Source organism: Anas platyrhynchos, chromosome 1 (genome assembly GCF_047663525.1).
Source record: "Anas platyrhynchos isolate ZD024472 breed Pekin duck chromosome 1, IASCAAS_PekinDuck_T2T, whole genome shotgun sequence".
Classification (NCBI taxonomy): domain Eukaryota; kingdom Metazoa; phylum Chordata; class Aves; order Anseriformes; family Anatidae; genus Anas; species Anas platyrhynchos.
In genome coordinates this window covers 184720005-184739971 of record NC_092587.1, presented here as the reverse complement: position 1 = coordinate 184739971, position 19967 = coordinate 184720005, and the positions used below count along the sequence as shown (strand labels likewise).

The 19967-nt window shown below is 48.2% G+C and overlaps 1 long non-coding RNA gene across 4 annotated transcripts in view; it reads left to right on the top strand.

Moving 5' to 3' along the window:
* The window catches only part of LOC106016663 (uncharacterized), a 35921-nt gene extending 16956 nt beyond the window's left edge, over positions 1 to 18965 (top strand). The window contains exons 5-9 of one of the 4 annotated variants that reach the window (XR_011806465.1): positions 13309 to 13411; positions 13511 to 14906; positions 15015 to 15617; positions 15746 to 15858; positions 18163 to 18965. This is a non-coding gene — a long non-coding RNA (uncharacterized lncRNA). Of the gene's footprint in view, positions 1 to 766; positions 1029 to 13308; positions 13412 to 13510; positions 14907 to 15014; positions 15618 to 15745; positions 15859 to 18162 lie in introns of those variants that run through there. The other 3 variants (XR_011806466.1, XR_011806467.1, XR_011806469.1) reach the window with 3 other exon arrangements.
* Positions 18966 to 19967: the final 1002 nt, after the last annotated feature.

Genomic DNA, 19967 nt, shown 5'->3' with positions numbered 1-19967 from the left:
CCCAGTGTAAGACTTGCAGATCTGTAGGTACTGTGTGAGAGAACTGGGTAAGGAAATGACAGGGGTTTTCGTTTGGAAATCATCGATGCAACAAACCGGTAGCGTTGCTGATCTGAGCCTTTGGGGTCTCTGCCACCACAGAAAACGAAGAGAGGTGGAAACATCACAGTGCAAAAACCCAAAAGGTTTCTGTGAGTTAAAACATGCTGTTTCACTCTGAGAAACTTTCAGGCAAGATGATTTTGAAAGTAGACGTGTCTCTGTGGGGGAAAAAAATAAAAATACCCAACCGTGACTGGTAAGATCTGACCAGGCAGCGCGTGGTTGGGTTGGAAGCAGCCCTGCTGGTGAGGCCTGACTCCCCAGGGAGCCCTGCCTCGCCACGAGGACACGAGTGCTGGCTGGGATTTCTTCCGTACCACCTCTTGAAAGAGGTGATGGTGATGGGAGCCCGGTCCCACCTCAGCCACCCCATGCTGGTGGTTGCAGGGAGGTCAAACAGGCCGCAGCCCTGTGCGGAGTGTTGGTGTGGCTCCCCGTCCTCCCCACACCCTTCCTGCCAGCATCTCCTCCCCGTGCTGACACCACCCGATCCTGACACCTCCCATTCCTGAGATCTTCTTCTTTATTCCCCCCACAGACATCCCTGGCCCGTTCCTGCTGGTTTCTGGCCAGCTGCGGATAGCTGTGCTGAGCACCGTGGCCTGCCACCATGTTGGGTGCTGGGCCAGCGCTCCTGCTTTTAACCCTCTCCATCTCCCCTCAGGTGGTGAGACCTGGTGAGGCCATACCAAAGCTGGTCTGGGTGGCAGAAGAACCCAGGGTCTGTGGGGCCAAGCAAAAACTGCAGCCCCAACAGCCCTGGTAGGGCCTGGAGAGCCCCCACGCTGCTGCTGGAGAGCAAAAGCAAGGCAGGAGGTGCTGCAAAGACATCATCTTCCCTCCCAGCGAGCAGCAGAAAGCTCCACCCAAGTTTCACTCCTCACTCCCATTTTAAATTTAAAAAAAAAAAAAAAAAAAAAGAAAAACAGCACTTGCTGCTGTGCATTGCCCGTGCTACCATGTGATCCAGGCATGTGATTAAGTTGTTGATACTTGCTTTTTTTTTTATTATTTTTTTTAATAGGATCAAATTCGTAGCTGCTGTAGAAGCCTGCGCAACTTGTCAGAGCAATTCTCTACCCTGGCAAGTTACACAAGCTGTGGAGCTTCTCCCTGCCCCAGGGTATCCTACCCATCTCTGCCTTCTCCCTTCACGGATGACTCCTCCTCGGTGTCCTCTTTGCAAAGGCATCAGCTATGGCTGTTTTTAGGAAAACAGGCAAAATTCCTTTTAAGCTGCACTGTGGAGCATGGTGAGACGCCTCGGTGATGAGGCAGTAGTTTCTTCCAGCCTTTCCTCCCGTTGGAAGTAAATAAAAAGGGAGGATGAGTTTCAGCTGGAGGAAAAAAAAATAATAAAAAAGGGACTGTGCTTGCCAGCCTTGTAACATGCTCTGTGTGTTTGATTTCCTCTCGCAGGCTGCACAGATCTGCCTGTGCAGATCTGTTTAGTCATGTTGCAGGGACTGGATGGGGCTGTTTGGCAGTGTTTGTTCCCAGCTCTCCTGAAGGATCAGATGTTACCCATGCTGGGTTGCCATCACCTCCGAACCGGGCCCCTTCCCTCCCTCCTGGTTTGCTTATTATCAACCCGCTCTGCAGCCAGGGCTCCGGAGGATGAAGAGGGGCGTGCAGAGCTTTTTTATGCCCTTTTACTGCAGGACTAGAAGCAGCCGTGGGCCTATGCCTGGAGTCCTTCTGTGACCGGTCTACATGCCGTGGGCCAAATCCCAGTCTGGTTCCCATGTCTCAGTGGTTCCAGTGGGTGAGGAAGCACTGGGAGTATGAAATGCCAGTGCTTACCTTTGTGGTGGTCATCACCCACCACCTCTGTGGGTTACTGAGGCAGAAGATGAAAGGTATGGTGTGAACACCACTGATCTCCCCAGCTTGCACCGCATGCTTCCAAGAGATGTACCACACGCCCTTCCCGGGATTTGATTTTAATTACAGACGAGCTTTTTGTTCATGGGAAGAGGTGCCAATCCTCCTTATGGGGTTTAACTGCTCATACACTTGATCCTAGCAGCCTGGGGAGGCCTCTCTGCTCTTTCTCCAGGGCTCGCTGTTGTTAGCTTGCTGTTGGTGCTTGTACCTGCCGACACCACCTCCCTTCGGAGATGCTGCTTTGTTGTTTTAACTAGAAATCGGGTGTAACAGTTGTACAGCGATTGTGATCTCTATCTCCCCTGTACTGGAAATGTGCATCCAAAGCTGCCCTGCAGGAAGCAAATGCTCACCTGAGCCTCCCACTGCTGCGTGGCTTTCACTAGGGTATTAAGGTGTGTGTTGCTCACTAGAAATAAACATACTAGTTTCCTGAAGTCTAGAGGCAACAGTGGACAAAGTGCTTGCTTTTCCTCTTCTCCTGTTTCCCATTTTCTTTATTTTGCTACAATATCTTCTCCCTGCTTAGAAAGGTATCTTTTTGATCTCAACCACCCATCATCACCTCTTTTCATACTGCCTGGATTTGAACCAGACAGTCACAGGCTCTCCAACTCATTGCAAACTTCCTGAGTTGCCCTAATCTTTGTTTAAAAAAAATAAAATTAAATTAAAAAAACTGGTGTTAGTGGTTTTCTCTTAAAAAAAAAAAAAACAACTATTTAAAAACAACAACAAAACAAAGCTGATGCTTAGAAAAGCCATGTGGTTTTTATTTCTATGCTTAAGTAGGACTTGAGGTGGATCATGCAAAATATCTCTATTTCTAGGTAGACTAGTTTTGCTGTGTTTTGGCCCATCTTTTCCTCATGGCCTGTGTGAGGACCCTGTTTCTTCTCTGGGCCCTAGAGCTCTCTCCTACGTCAGGTTTGCCTGAAATTCCTTTTCTCCTGAGGATCTCAGGCAGTTCATGCCTGTTTTGCATCTGAGGCCTCGTGTCTCTGCCCGATAATGGACTCCCTGCCCCATTGGTTTTGTTCTGCTGAACAGGAGCCTGCTAATTTTTTAAATCTTATCCCCGTGTTTGTAGAAGGCTCTGTTTTGCCAGAGCACCAAGCCTTCAGCCTGGAAATGCTGATTATCTGTGTGTCACTAAACAATGATCCAGATAGCATTCAGCATGTCGTTCTCAGCAGCAGCCAGCATCATTCCTGTTTTTTTTCGGATCAGTACAGCTTCTTGTTGCGTGCTGAAAATGACTTTCTGCTCTTAACAGCTATCATTCTTCTCAAAGCTCTTCTTTTTCCTTAGTGATACCAGCAGGAAACACGTTTATGATGGCAGATATAAATATGAATAACAGACCACCAGCTTTCTAAATTTCAACTTGTTTTCTACTTTTCACATTAAAAAAAAAAAAAAAAATTAATTATTTGGAGAAGGTCTGTCATTTTCTGAGAACCTCTATTAAAAAATATTTTAAAGTTCCTTTCTTTTCTCCCTGCCAGTATTCTCCACTCTCAAGAAAATATATTTCTATGGGAAAAGTTATGGAGACTCCTGAGTTAGGGAAGGGAGAAGAGCTGAAGATGTTGTGGCCATCACGACCGACCCAAAGCTGTTAACAGAGGTTGTGGTTTCACTAGCCCAGAGCTTTGCTGTGTGGAGCCTTCAGCTGCACTGAGACAAGCTGCTGCTTTAGAGACAAGCTTCCAGAGGCTAAACAGCAAGTCTGTTGCAATAACTCTGTTGATCAAATAAAATTTCTGTTCGCAGTGCTGAGCCAAAAACAGTTTTTGATTGCAGCCTTGAGGGGTATTTCTTGGCTCGTGCTCGATGTTTTAAGCAATGCGCAGCTCTACAAGTCATTACCAATGTTTAAGATCTCTTCCTTCTTACTGTTATCCTCAGAGATGTGGAATGAAGACTATTTACCGTTCCCTCATAGTTCATTATGATTATTAAACCATAAGAATGAGGACATGTGCATGAGAGTTGGATATATCAGGCCTGTTCTGGCTCTGTCAACATTATTTTCCCTAAAAAGAGAGTATATTTAGAAATATGGCCGAGCTTTCCTTTTATCATTTTATCCTTGTAACTGTGTTTGTATACAAAGATTTCACAACGCCATGTTATATATGCGGTGTTTGCTGAAGCAGTAATACACGGTCTCTCATTACCACGTTACCAAGGCGCTCAAACAAGTCCCTTCATTAATAATCCCTTGCCTTATACCTTCAGAATCCGCAGTCTGATCTCACCTCTGCTTGCTATCTCATCTGCCTTCTCCCCTGCGTTGGATATAAAGCTATTTTAATTTTCCCACCTGCCCCCCATGCCCTTCCAGCTCCTTTAAGATGGGTCCTCAGAACACCCCAGTGCAATAAGGACCAGCTGAGACCCCAGAGAGAAGGGATGGTGTAGGCACTGCAGCGGCATACAGAGGTACTAAAGAGGGTAGGAAGGGGAGTACATTTGCATTAAGATGGATTACACAGCAGCAAAAAGGTCAAAGCTTGTTGGGCCAGGCCTTGACCAATCTGGCTGCAGTGATCCTGGCTCCAGGCAGCTCGGGCTTTGCAGACCACGTTCACTTGGTGCAGTGTAGGTACATCTTGAAGTCCTTTGTGGCCTTCTAGTTAAATATTAATAAGACATCTACATAGCCTGTGTGTGCTGTCATGCTACATGATTTTTCTCCTGAAAAGCAAGATTTTTTTCTGCTCTGAAGAATGCGCTTGTTTGCCAGACACACCAGTTTGTACCTTCTCTCCATTCTAGATGTCTTGTATCCTCTGCCAGAGAGCAGCCTTCCAGTACCTAAAAGGGTACTACAGGAAAGCTGGAGAGGGACTTTCTGCAGGGGCATATAGCAATAGGACAAGGGATAACCGTCCTAAACTAAAAGAGGGTGGATTTAGACTCAGTTTAAGGAAGAAAATCTTCCCTCAGAGGGTGGTGAGGCCCTGGCACAGGCTGCCCAGAGAAGCTGTGGCTGCCCCATCCCTGGAGGTGCTCAAGGCCAGGCTGGATGGGGCTTTGGGCAACCTGGTGTGGTGGGAGGTGTCCCTGCCCATGGCAGGGGGTTGGAATTAGATAATCTTTAAGGTCCCTTCCAACCCAAATTCTTCTGTGATTCCGTGCTTCCATGATTCCCTGCTTCTAGATCGTTGTGACACAACACTGGAGCCTGCAGGACCAGGGATTATCTCATGCCTTGCTCATGCAGCACCTACACAAATGAGGTTTTAATCTAGACACACATCCCTAGTGCATACTATGTAATAAATTGGTGAATGAAAATGGATAAACCGGGAACACAGCTCATTATGGAAATAGTACCTAATATGGGAACAATTCCGAACTCCTCAAGATTCCTGTGCTCCTTTCTGCTTTGCTCCAAGCACTTGAAAACATGCTTTGCTGCAAGATGGTTTGTGTTAGAAATTATGACATTTGCTTAATTAAATTTCAGAAATATCAAAGTGGCAGCCCTACTGGGCCAGAGTCAAGAGCGTTTGCTTCCATATTTTATGGTGCTTACACTATGTTGCTAATTGGTGGCTAGTAAGTTTGCAGTTAATATACTTAACATCACATTGCTGATGGCAAATAAAACTTAATTCTTCACTTGAGAACACTTATCAGTACAAATACACTGTTATATCCTAGTTATGCTATGCTAGTGAGAGAGAGAGCAGCATTAACTAATAGTTCTGTAAGAATATGGATGGCTTAATAACAACGTATTTTGTCTTAGTGATTCTGCTAACTAGGTTAATGTTGAAATATTATAATTTTCACCATTCCAGGACCCAGAAGTCAATGCTTATAACCAGGATCGTGCTGCATTGGACTCTGAACAAGGAACAAAACATGCATGCTCCAAGGAGTTTTGACTGTAAGAAATAACGGGTGGATATAGGCAGGCAGCAGTACTAGGAGCAGGTAGAGCCAAATGTAATATTTATATGCTCACTCGAGCTTTTCCTAGTAGCATTTGCATTCTGACCTATCCACTGCTTTAAAAAACAATATCCAAGGTCTTCTCTGCAGGTAGGTCATGACTGAGCTGCCTTTTAAGCAGTAGCAGATGTTCAGATACCGCTAAGACCATGTAAAGCTGCATGTACATACAAAACGTTGTCAGTTCCCAGCAGTGGGTCCTAAAAGCGTGCATACAACCCAGTCCATGTAGCAGCTCCTCCCGGCTCTCTCTCCAGTCACCCTGCCAGCTGACAATGCAGTACATGCAGGTATTGTGGCTGCTCTGTGTCATCCTTCTCCTGCTGAGCTCTAGTTTGGGGTGACAGGAGTAGCACGGGCACCCAGACTGCTGGGATGCTCTCGGGAAGCCCTGAGGCACTGCTTTTGTGACAAGTTCTTCCCTTTGAGGTTTGAATCTGGCCTTGAGGGCACCTCGGAGCCCTGGGAGGCATACTGAGGGCAGCACTGGGGCAGCGTATACGTGTGCTTTCAATTCAATAAGGAATTCAGAAGGCAAAAGTAAAGCTTTTGGTCAAGGAAACAGCAATTAGTGGGCAAATACTTAAAACTGGAGAGGACAGATAGGCAAGTAACCCAGATGCATAAAACCAGACAAAGCAAGATGTGCATAAATGGTCTATATAACTGTTTACACAGTCCAAAAGAAAGAGAAAATCCAAAATATTTTTTTCCTGCTTGAAAACAGAGGACACGGGCACTATTTTTTGTCCTTTCTGTCAGCGTTGTGTAGCCTACTGCTGGTGGTGACACGGCCTGTGCCTGTGGTGCTTTGGGGTGTAGGGCTCCCCACATTTTACAAGCACTTCCAGCAGCCATCTAGCCATTCCTGCTGTCTCTGTCAGGTGCATCAGGAGAAGCGTAACAACCACAGGCACCCGCTCATTTGCCTTCCTTCTCTTCTGCCCTTCTCCCCGTATCAAAAGCGCCAACTCCTCCACTGCCCTGGAGCAGTCAGTCATTAACAAACTCGCTCCTGCCAGGGTGCTTCTCAAGCCAGTGCAGTCAAAGATATTTCTGGGAAAGACAGAAGACAAGTTAGATTTTCAGCTGCTGCAGAAAAGGAAAGAATAACCATTAAAAAAAAAAAAAAAAAAAAAAAAAAAACACTATTTTTTTTTCTTTTTACCCACTACCCACAAGAGGTAGTGCTGTAGGGCAGCAGCACTGCAGATGGAAGGCTTGTCAGAAGCTCTGGCCAGTGCTGTCATGATGAGTTTACTCTGCACATAGGTTCTCCTTGGCAGGGGACATCCAGAGGATGCAAGGAGCTAGCAAACATTACAGATTTTGGAGCGTGGAGTTGCTAATCTCTGGCTAAGGATACCCAAGGGCCAGAGAGAGCAATTGTTTCAGACAGCCAGAGGATGCTTCATGGTCCCACTGCTCACAGAAAGGGAGCTCATTGAAGTGCCTGTGGAGTGGTGTGCATGGGTATGCGGTGGTGGAAGCAGCGATGGAGTCCCTGTGGCCAGGAACCTCAAGTGAACAGAAGCTGCTCCAAGGAGGCAAGGTGTGGGTTAGCTGACGACAAGCAGAAATCCCTGACACTGCAGCGATTGTCTCCTGCCCTGGGATCTCTCTTCTTCGACCATTTACCTCTGAGTGAGGGAACTGGACTGTCAACACTCATGGCCAGACCGTGTTCACAGGACTGCCAGACACGTTTCCCAGGCAGAGAGGGTGTTGGAGGGGAGCACAACACGCTGCTTCTGGCCGTGGAAGGGGCCAACATGCAGGAGGGGCTCAGATTTCTTAACCTTTACTGTTAGTTCCTTGGCAGTCCTCAGCTTAATAAACCAGCAGAGGAAACCTTGCTTGCTTTTTTTCCCCCTCTATGCATTGATAATGACACCCATTTTAAATTGCCCTCCTTAGAAAGGTAGAGGAGTATGCCAAGAAAAAAAAAATTAAAAAGAAAAAAAAAAAACACAAACCAAGTCTTCATCTTACTTCTCACTTGTGTCCTGATGTCCTCCTCAGCGTGGAGCTCAGAGCTGCTATTTTGGGGATCCCATGATGTACCTTGCAGGTAGTCCAGGATGGGATGGGTGGTCATCACCACCTCTGATAGCACAGTCCTTCCTAGAGGAGGAACAGAAGAAGCTGGAGAATATTTGTGCTACTGGACAGTGTAGTGATACAGCTGCCAGAGGTCCACTGCTTTGACTTGGTGCTGCTTTCCTCCCAGCTGGTACCCCTGAGCTTTTGTTACAGGCTGGTTATTGCAGGGCTGTACATACAGTCATTTATCCTCTTGAGGTTTAGAGATCCTCTTGTTCTAGATGAAAGCATGGGATTTCAGTTTGTGCATGTGCACATCTCTTGTGTACACCTGGAGCCCAAATTAACCTGTGGCTGTGCATGCAAAATGTGGGATCTCCCCCAGAACTGGTACTTCCATTTCTCTGAAATGTTTTCTGAATAGTGTTATGGGATTTTCAGATCCTTAGCTAGCCTAAAAGGATATGGGACCCATGTAGCTGAACAGCACTCAGCTTCTTCAAACTAGGAAAACCACAAAATCACAGAAATGCTGGTTGGAAGGGACCTCTGAATGTCCCAAGCTTGTTCAGGCTCAGCACAGGACCGTCGCACTAGGTCAGGTCAGTCTTGGCCTTGTCGAACCAGGTCTTGAGAGCCCTGGTTCGACAAGGATGGAGAGCCCCTGTCCATTCTCACCCTCCAAGCTCCATCCTGGTTTTGTTGCCCCTCACATCAGATGTCACTCCTGTGGCTCCATGAGGCAGGTGTGATTTACAGGAGGCTATCACCCACTCGTCTCCCCCATCTTTGGATTAAACCCAGCCCTCAGCCTCTGCTCCTGGCCTGTGAGGCCTACGCTTCAACCACCTTGCTACCCCTCTTCTTCCTCAATCTGTGGGGCCAGAGGAGCCCAGCGTGTCACCCGTGGCCTCCCTGGCATGGAGCTGAGGGGAATTAATAGCTCCCCTTGGGCTGCCAGCTACGTGCCTCCTGGTGCGGCCCACCAGGCTCTTTGGCCTCGTTGCGATCCAGCACACCCTGGGCTCCGGCAAGGTGTGACCCGCAGTCTGTAGCAACATGAACGGGAGCAGAGGTTTTGCTGGCTGCACTTGAGATAGTACAGTGAGCAAGCAGTTTCAAAATCCAATTTCATAGGCAGAGAGATTACATTAATCTCCCTTAATAGCTAAACAATTCAGTTTTCAAGATAGGACAAAGCATGGGATATTCTTGACAAAACTGGCGCTTCAAAGCTGCCTACATCAGATTTAAACTCCTAACTCCTAAGCTCCCAATGATAGAACCGATTGTATCTTTCCAGAGAGTAGCACTGAAAACTTGTGTTTAATCTCCCCTTTTTGAAACACGCTGTAGCTGCCTGGGCTTGCCTGTTGGGAAGCAAATGTAGATTGACTTTGCCTTCAAATACCATATGAGGAAACTCATTCAGCCCTCACCAAGTGATCTCTGGGGCCTGTGGAATGATAAAAGCTCAAGTTATCAAAGTATCTGTAAACTGCCTTCTGATTTCTAGCTCGAGCACCTCCCTGAATCTGGACTCTTTGATTTAAGGTGGCTGCTTTCCTTCACCGTGTCTCAACAGGCAGAAAAGGGCATAGCATTAATTCCTGTTGGCTCAGTTGCATTAGCTCAATGCGGTGGAAAAGCCCTCCTCAGCTCCAGAAATGTAGGACTGAATCCGGATCTGCATTACAAACTTCTGTCCGTGGAGAAACTACCTTACAATCCCCAGGGATGTTCCCATACCACCAGAAATCTCGGTGTCAAAGTGCTTTTGTTGCTGGCCCTATTCAGATCGGAGGACAAACATTAGCTGTCCTGGAGAAGACATCGATTTTTGGGACGGACTGCACGTTTGCAGAGAATCTGCAGGTTTTTGTGGTCTAGGCAGATCCATTTCAGGCTGTTTTCCAGTGTTTGTGCTGTGATTTAGGGCTCTGACAAATGAGCTCCAGCAAATCATAGCGAGGTGACTGAAGAGGCAACCAGCCCAGCTGTTTATGACTGTTCCGCTGGCAAGGATTTCTGTCCCTGCAGCAGGCTTGGCAGAAGGCGACATATGTCCAGGGCAGAGCTGCTCCAAATTGTGTTTTAGCTGAAATCTCCAAGGAGGTGAGATCAGACCATCCAGAAGTCTGTGAACTGGAGATACGGAGATGTTCTCCCTAATGCTCTGCGCCCATCAAGGCCAGCACCGCTGCCATGCCGTCTGTCCTCACAGCTTCTGTCCCGTGTTCCTGTCCCCTCCGTGCACCAGAACTGGCAGCCAGCTGACCCTTTCGGGAGGTGATTCGGGGATTTCAGCCAGCTAAATGAACTCCTCACTCATCTAGCAGGAGAGCGTGGGGCTAAAACACCACCAGCTCCTAGCAGCTGAGACAAGCACGATGCCTCTCTCCCAGGCAATGCTACAAGTGTCCTGGTGGAGTGGCATCGAGCAACAGCAGGTGATAACGTGTTCATCTGCAACAGGATGCTAATCAGGGACCAGAGGCTTCTTCTCATGCTCCTGTACAGCCAACTAGCAGGACCTCTGATGTCAGGGAAATTGCCCTTTCCCCTTCAGCTGCAATTGCTGCAGGTGGCCTGGCCATCATAAAATCATTACGGTTGGACAAGCCCTCCGAGATCATCTGGTCCAACCATCCCCTAAAACCAATGTCACCGCTAAGCCATGTCCCCAAGCACCACGTCCAACCTCTCCTTGAACACCCCCAGGGACGGTGACTCCACCACCTCCCTGGGCAACCCGTCCCAGTGCCTGACTGCTCTTTCTGAGCAGAAATGTCTCCTCATTTCCAACCTGAACCTCCCCTGGCACAACCTGAGGCCATTCCCTCTGGCCCTATCACTGGTTACCTGTGAGAAGAGGCCGACCCCCAGCTCCCCACACCTTCCTTTCAGGTGTTTATTGCAGAGAGCAATGAGGTCTCCCCTGAGCCTCCTCTGCTCCAGACTAAACACCCCCAGCTCCCTCAGCCGCTTCTCATAGCACTTGTGCTCCAGGCCCTTCACCAGCTCCGTAGCCCTTCTCTGGACACCAACAACCATTAGAGGTCCTCTCCGTCCTCGGGTGACCCAGAGGGCAGCTGGCCAGAGCCTGCCCTTGCAGCCCGGGGCAGCAGCAGACAGGAGCCGCTGCAGCAGCGAGTCGGGACCGGCTGTGATCTGAGCGTCATTCCCAGGCTGAAACACAGGAGAGTTTTTCTCTCCTGGTCCCATGACTAACATGGAAATAAACCGGGAAAAGGACTGAGCCTTAAATATACAACGAGCTCTTCCCCACCCATTACCACCTAACCGATAAGCTGTTCCAGGCTATCTTGTTTATGTTTAAGAACGTTTAATACCTCTTAGCATTCGTGTTTGCCTTGAAGCTACAGGCAGCTATGTGCTGTAGTGTGCTAAATATTTGTGCAGTAAGTACAAACAGATGTTTGAAGATCTGCTTTGAAGCAAATCTTTGCCCTCTAGATTCTCTCCCAAGACTCTTCAGGAACAGTACACATCGATATATTCAGAGCAAAGCCTTGAAGGGCAGGGAGAGAGGAAACGCACAGGAATAGCCAGTAGTGGAGGAGGAACACATCCTCACATCTCTACACATAAATCCTCCTCAGCAACAGTTTGGACATCAGAGCTTTCATAAACAATTCATTTGCAGGGCCTCATTCCTACAAAGCAATCTCTGCTGTGTGCAGGGCTTCCAGGCTTGTTTGGGCTCACTAGCCAGATCCTTGTCACCCTCAAGAGCTATTGCCTGCAACCTAAATAATCTCACTAAAGTCAAAAATCCCGGAGCGAGCAGAGAAAGCAAAACCTGGCCTCTTTGCCCTGATTTTCAGCCCCTCTGCAGGATACCCCGGATGAAGTAGCTGAACAGCCTCTGCCCCGGGCAGCTCCCAGCTCGTGTCGGGATGGAGCAGGGGAGCCGAGAGGGGAAAGGTAACGCGGAACCAGCCAGGACTGTGCGGTGGTTGCTGCGTGGGAGGTTGTGCTGAGGGCTCCCAAATGACTCTAACCGCTGCTTTATGGCTTTGCTTTTGTTTCTCCTTTTCTCACGTTTTTGGGGAGAAGAGGGCGTGTCTGCAGGCTCAGGTGTTAGCCTGCGATGTCGATGGGGATGAGCTACGGCCAGGTTTCTGCTCTGCCAGCAACTCCCTTGGGCAAGCTGCTCAAATTGCCTCAGCCTTTTGCCCCTTGTTCTTGAAGTACAAATAACACTTCCATACCCCCAGGGCACATGAGATGAATACTTCAAAGACGGGGAGGCCTTCAGATATGGCACTGGAGAGAGCCCTACGAGGCCCGGAGTAGGTTCGCTCTGCACTACCTTTCGGCTGTATGCTTTGGACAGCAGAAGGGATGCTTCAGGGCACTTAGAGCAGCTGACTTTCAGATGCAAAGAAATGTTTGGCTGGAGCTGTACAGAGCCAACGGTTTGCTTTAAGGCTCGCTAATTTGCTTTGTAGGATTCTTTGGTCTTTGTTTCACCTGTTCTTGTATTTCTTGGTTAAAGCATGAAAATGACTCGTAACTACACCGTCCATTTTCTGCGAGGAGCTGGCCTGGCTCATCCACAGACAGGCTTGCTGGAGTGATAACTGGGGAGGAAAAAGGGGGAAAAAAGGAGCGTGACATCACAGGGATGTGAGCCTGTAAAGGTGCTGTCTCTCCCCTCTCCTTACCTTTGCTCTGTTCTTTTTTCTAGTTGCCTACTTGCAAAAAAAAACAAGGTCTAGTGGCTAAGCTATTACTGAGGAGACTGCCTTGGTTTGCAGAGAGTCTTCTTTGGTGTAGGTCCCTGAAACAGAGTCCTCGGGGTAGGAGGCAGCAAAGTGCAAAGGCAGGAAGAGGAGCAGAGCACCGGAGCTGGCGAGGAGCCCATCCTCGTCTGCAGCACGGCGCTGTCAGACTGACTCAGCTGTAACGTGAAGCTGCATCTTCCAGCTGCCTGGGCCGGTCATTTTGTCATCTTGTGCCCCTATACAAGAGAGCAACGTTTTCTTCCTTCGTGGCAGAAAGATGCCCTTTTGGGGGACAGCTCTGTGCCTTCATTCTCAGCTGACTTCCTTGAGGTGGCAATGAAATCCGTGGTGCTGTGTTTTCCCTTGTCTTCTGGCATCTGCAGCCCCAGTGCTCTTGGGATTGAGATTTTTCCTTTTAAAAAGGGATGGGTGTGCTCACCTCTTTATTTGTGGGTTGGGGGAAGAAAACCACGTGCCTGTTTTCATGGATTCGCAGCTGAAGCCTTATCAAGGACAGGAAAGCAAGCACCTCTCTGTTTCTTTTTCTCTTGTGCAGGTCCCCTCCACAAACAGCAAGCGTTTTGCTGGTGTAAAACAGAAAGGAGGAAGGCTCTGTGGTGGTGATCTGGCTCTGTGAATCTGCTTCAGCTGAGTAAAAGGTAGGGGAAAAGAGCAACAGCCCCAAAATTTTAAACAAAGGAAGAGAGGGAAGGAACTAAGCAAAATGAATCCTCACATCCAGTCTCCTGTTTCACCAGGAGAATGGAAACCTTGCTGAGGGAGCTGGTACCTGCTGCCAGCCTTAGCCATCCTGTGCTTTGTTTTGGAAAGAGAAGCCAAGCTGTACGAGGAATTACCACCTGCTCAATTTTAAGTTGAAACAAATAAACAGAACTGTTTTTTACCCTTAATTTCCTGCTCAGTGCCAGTTTTTCCAGGCCAAGAAAAATCTTTTCTTTCGTGAGAAGCTCTGTGAGTGGCTGTGCCTGGGGAGGCAGCTTCGCCCCCTGCCCACCTCCACAGCGACCAGCGAAGCGAAGCAAAGCTCCCGCAGCCAGCAAGCCCAAATCCCCACAGGTTGTCCCTCTGGCTCTGCCATCAGAAGGCCAAACACTCTCTGGAATGTGCTGTGCTGATGTGACAAGGCTTGGCCATGAGGCCAGCAAGTTTGGCTCATTTCTATGCCATCACTGCTAGCCCGGTACGCATGGTATTTTTTTTTTTTGTGATGCTCCAGCTTCCTCCCAGGCCGGTGCCAGCAATTCGGTCCTGTTTGATAGACCACCATTCAGCCGTGGCGTGGAGCTGTGGTCCTAATGGCCTGTGTTAATTAAAAATCTAATGGCCCTTTCTTGGGAGAAAGTTCGTTAGTTCCAGTGTTTTCCTAAGGTAATTATATCGAGCCGGCCTGTCGCCCTCCCCCGCGGTTTCGCTTACTGCTTGCTTTCTCTAAGCCCCTGCCCCCTGCAAACTGCCTTGGTGTGCCGTGTTCCACCCCGACACCTCAAACCGGGTTGCACATTTGGTTCAGAGCATGGCAAAGAGCTGTAGGAGAGAGATGCCCTGCCTTTACTGGGACAGTGTGGACCATTTACAGCTTCAGTTGTGCTGCCCCGCAGCGCCGAATTGCGATTGAGAAACTCCTCCTTGAGGCTTCATCTCCCCTGCGTTCTGAAATAGCAAGAGATAAACAGGAAAAAGGGGAGACACTTTCTGCTTTATATTGTTCGGCTCTCCAGTCAGCTCCGTCTCTGGTATTAAGAACTTCCTGTTTTGTTTTAAGTCTTCTGACAGGCGAGGAGCCTTCGTTTCAGCCTGAGCTCAGAATGACTAGCGTGTTTCCAGGCTCTGGGGTACAAATTCCAGTATCCTCCTCACCTCTAGGCCAAAATTTTAGAGCTGGAAGTCAAACTGATGAAAATCGGGTGCTTAAATCAGCGGTTGGTTGCCAAAGCACTAATGACCCGACTTTCACAATGGGTGAACACCTGCAGACCCTGTAGCAGTCGTGGGACTCGGGAGGGCAGGACCTGCAGAAATGAGATCGATTTTGTGCAGGAGCTCAAACAAGGACCCAAATTTAAGAATTTAAAGAAGGATGTGCTCAGAAACAAGAAACAGAAAAGAGGATCTGGAAAAAAAATGTGGAGAAAGGTGCATTTGTGTAATATCACTTTTGTAAGATGCTTGTGAAATGTTCTGCACGGTGCATTGCGTCATTTTTCACATGCGCTTAAATCAGTAAGACTCTTTCTTTTCCAGGTCTCCGATAACTTTCCCTGTGAACTGAACCATCTCCTTCGGGTGGTATGCTGGAGAAATAGAGTCCCTCTGCGTGCTTACTTCATGCGTACTGCCCCTGGCTGCTGCTCTGCCTGCCTGGGAACCATCTCCCGATCATGGTGTGTGACAGTTCAGCTTGGACTTACCAATTCTGTGAGAGTTAAAAATTAAACCAGCTGATCAAGATCTGAAGCAGCACTGGATTTAAGAGACTAGCAAGTGGTCCAGCCTGGAGTTAATTCATTATAAATTTCTCTAGAAGAGCTTGTCAAAAGGAAACGTGAAGCAGCTGGAAAGAAACATCCTTACAGCGAATGCCAAAGTCATTTGCATCCAGCGGACTGGGAGACTCAGGGCTTTGGACAGATGATGTGGGTGAAAGAAATAAAAATCTAAATACAGAGGAAAAAGCACTAGTTCCCACTGAGTGATTACAGAGGAAACGGTCTTACCGCTATAGGGACCTAATTAGAGACTCGGTCTCACAACAGTCTAATAACTCCTCCAGGACAGTGAGAAACCCGAACGAGCTACAGCGGTCTGGTCAGGCCTGCAGAGTTTGGAAGCTCTGCCACACCGAAGGTAAGCTGAAATGCCAGGTTTATGTAGCTGAGGTAATGTCCAGTGTTTTTGAATCCCACAGTGTGTTCAGTGCCCACTTAGGACAAGCGCAGCAATCTCATTGTCTGTATATTTGTTCTGACCTACAGAGTGCAGCCCTGGGCTCCCACTGCCTTGGACCGCAGCATCCTGAAGGAATTGCTTCCAGCACACATTTTCCCAGGCAAATACATGTATAATAGTTAATTATCAACATTAATAGGTGAGATCTTCACATTTCCATGCCTGATGTGCAGATATCTCAGGTGGTCTCTGAAGCGTCTTCTGCAGATGGGGTGTGGATCCTCAACCCTCACTCAAGACATCAGGTTTTTCTAAGCAGCAGTGAGGTTTTGCTGGATTTTAATTTAATTAATTAATTTAGCTGGTGTTTCACCACTGAAGGCCCTTTTTATGTGACCCTGATCCCTGCAGAGCGGTTTTGTACAGGTGCTGCTTCAGGGGAGCTCAGGGATCTCTCCATGCTGCTGCTATTGGCCCTGTCTGATCTCCGTGCCCCCAGGAAGGAGCAGGGCTGCCCAGGGACATCCCGTACAGGACACTGGTTTTGGGTCTCCTCCAGAGCCAGGAGATGGTGCAACCTGCCCACAGAGCTCTCAGCACTGCTGACATTGGGCAAGGACATTTCCATAACCAGGATAAATAAACAGATGCCTTTTCTTGCTCTAGGGAGATTATTTCTTCTGTGCCACTAGCCCGAGACTGTTTGCTTGGCTTAGCCCGTATTTTTACCATATGCAACAAGCCTTAACCACTTCATTTGAGGCTGTTATTCATTTGCAGCCAATATGAAACATTTCTGGAGTTTCTTTTTCATTTTTCTGGCTCTTGCACGTTGCTAATCTCTCCCCTTCTCTACATACACTCTCTTCTCTAGCATTTCAGGTCTCCTCTCCTGTAATATTTTAAATCCTTTATTGCCCGATGCTGCAGACGGAGTATTGGTTACCTTCCATCACCAGTCTGGCCGCGAGGACTTCCTTTGCTTGACAGGTTGATTACTTTGTCAAGGTGAATGTTAAGTCGAGCCTGTCTGGAGCACCTCCGTGTGTTTGCTGCCAGGCTCCAGCTGCGAGCTGGTCTCTTACCAGACACGCTGTTCCACCAGACAGAGAATAAAATTAGGAGTAAAACCGGGATTTTGAGGGGCTTTTCTCCCCACTTCCCTTCCAAGGTGGACGTTGCTCCAGTTTATACCAATGGGGTGTAGATGGCCAACTCTCTAAATGCAATAAGCTAATATATGGAAAGCAAACCCAACTGATGGAATCCCATTGATAAAGAAGACTCCCAGTCCCAGCAACAGCTCAGCAAAGCCCACAAATAGAAATTAGGAGTTAATAAAAATTGTACCGATTAAAACTAGGAAAGCTAATCAAGGTGGGAAAGAAACTTTCTCCCCCTCATATAGACCTTGGCGTCCCGGATAGCTCCCCTTGCCAGACGCGGTGCACAGGGCTGGACCCAGTTATCTCCCTGCTCACCAAACAGGCTACACGTCACACCAAACCTTGCCTCCTTGTGCCAGGCACATGCTGCCTGGTTCTCCACACCCTCAGCTTGTTCTCAGGTTCTGCTTGACCCCTACACACCACAAATCAGTGGGAGTTTGTCCTTCATAGGTGGTTTTCCCTCATCTTTAGTAACCCCTAAAAGAGGGTAGCTGTAGTGTTACCAGTGCCCAGTGGATGTCATCAGGGAAAAACAGCAAAAAACAAGTAAATTAAATGCATTTCATTGTGGTTCCTGAGGGAGAGCAGGTTATACTGTTTATGAGCTGCAAGCCAGGTCAAGAGGGTTGGATCTTCCACAGAGAAATTGCTGACATTGGCCCAAAAATGTCATTGGTATGGTAAAGAAAAGCATCCAAATCTTTCTTAACTGTCCTTAGTTGATACTTTATAAGAAGTGGCATCCAGACCACTTAAGAAATTGGGAACTAAGGGTAAATAGCACAAAGAAAACAGGGGGTGAAGGTAAGGAAACCGAGTCATGGTGCTGAGTGCTCCTGGGAAGTTAGTCCCAATAAGTGCCGGAGCCACACATCACCTGGGACCAGAGTGCAAACAACTCCCTTCTGCCGCTGCTGAGAGAGTGTCGCAACTTCTTGGGCAAGACACAGAAATAAAAAAGAAGGTTGGCCGGCGTTACTATCTGGTGGTAGGGGAGCGTTTATTTCCCTAACCACAAGCGGCTGTGCCTGACCATTTTGGACATCTGAGCAGGCAGTTCCGAGGAAAGCTGCGTAGGCTTGGTTTTCCGAGGGGCCTGTTTCCAGTATGTGCAAACTTCATTTTTCCTCGATAGGAGAAATCCTTGTTTATACTTTTAGGAATTCATTCCTGGCATATCGTACCAGAAATAGTAAACAAAGGCACAGTGGACTGGTAAGACTGTGGGGACCAACTTTTGCTGGGCGATGCAAGGTAACCTCACCACTGAGAATGGCCGGGACGGCGGCCAACCAAGATTAATGGCATCATTAACGTCCCCGGTTTATTTATAGGTTCAAAAACGTCTCAGATCTGCAAACTGAGCAGCGTCACGCCGTGCAACGCAGCGACTCGCAGGTCTCCTGCTTCTGTCCTGTTCCTGTGCTGTCACCCTGATTGCTGAGACTGTAAAACCTCAGGGCAGGGACTGGCTCTCATTGCACACCTACGCCATGAACCTTCTCCATTCTCTTTTTGAAGAATTCCTGAGGCCCAGGCCGGGCAGTCATCACCAGAATTAAAGATTTTCTGCCTCTGTTTTTAAGCTGCAAGCTCTGTGGGAGGAGGATTGAAAGTCTCGTAGCTGTGGAGAGCACCTAGATTGTGTGGGGCCCCAGTGAAGCATGCAGATATAATTAATGACCGTGGAGGTCTTCCCACAGGTGCCAAGAGCCAGAAGAGCCAGCTCAGCTCCCAGGTCCTCAAGGAAACATGTAGGACTGTCAAAAAAAGAAAGAGCACCCCGAGCGTGTTGGCCCCGGAGTGGGAGTTTTCAGCTTGTGGCCTGCCTCCAGGAGCTCAGGAGAAGGTGGGTTAGAGAGGGGGCTTCTTGTCAGCAGGCAGCCACCCAAGGGATCTGCAGAGCCACAGGGGCTTGAGGGGTAAGAGGAGAACATACAAATGTCAGGAGGGACCCCTGACCTCCAGAAACACCAGTAACCGGTGTGTCTCCTCGTGAAGACATGGTTTTGGAGGGCAGCCACCCTTCACCTTCCTGTTTGTGATGTATTCATCTGAGTTACACGCCTGTGTCAGTCTCTCCTTGGCCCTCTGTCTTCTGTGGGGTAAAATAAAGAGCTGGCAGAGAACTGCTCAAGCCACTGTTGTCTTCATTTCTTTGGGAAATGAGACCACGTCAGGGCAGAGTAAAGGAGTCCAAGATACAAGAAGGGGCTGAAGGAGGATTTCTCTGCCATGGGCACTGCAGATGAAGCCACAACCCTGGGATCCTCTCACTGCCAGTGTCTGGTGGGCTCAAAGCATCTCAGCCTCGTACTTTCCCCTTCTCCTCTTTCCCTCTTGGGTTCTGGGCTCCAGGTCCTCTCCATCCCCTCTTGGACAGGACCCAGCTCCCTGCTGTGAGAGGGAAGTTAGTGCTGGCTCTGTGCCTCAGTTTCCCTGTCTGACCATGACACTCAACAAGTTTTGCACAGCCCTTTGAAGGACAAAAGCAGAATTATTTCAGTCATCAAAAGGCCATGACTGGGAAAGTATTTATTTCCTTGTCTGATATACGTGAGATCCCATACAATATAAAAGGCTTCAAGGAAATGCAGGTCATATGCAGCATCTGAGATAAAAGGGGAAAAAAGGTAACGTTTTAACTGTGCTCCACTTATCCCAGGAAAGAGACGCCTCTCACGTAGTTGTTTCTCATCTAAATTCCTGAACATCTAACTCATGCTAGCTTAGAGGAGTGAGTCTCATGGTGTAAGAGGCCATCTACATTTCTCTCAGACTGATTATATGCTTTGAAAGGTGAATATAAAAGGTGCAAGGTGTTTTTTTTTTTCAACATCTAAGCCACAGAGGGACAGCTGTCTCCCAGACTTCAGTGCTGAATGGCTTCTGTGCAATTGCTCACCTCTGATACAGAAAGCAAGGGCTGGGATTTATTATTTTTTTTCCTGTTTCACTAGGCTACACCCTGTTGTAACCATATTTAACCTTTCTTTTTCTAGCTGCCAACACTGGGTGGCACTAGGTAACTCCTGACATTACACAAAATTGACTCTCGAACTTGAATCATGCTAACTTGGCTCCACACTGTCCTGACAGCAACTGGTTTTGTTTGAGAAACTTAGGATCGTATGGTTGA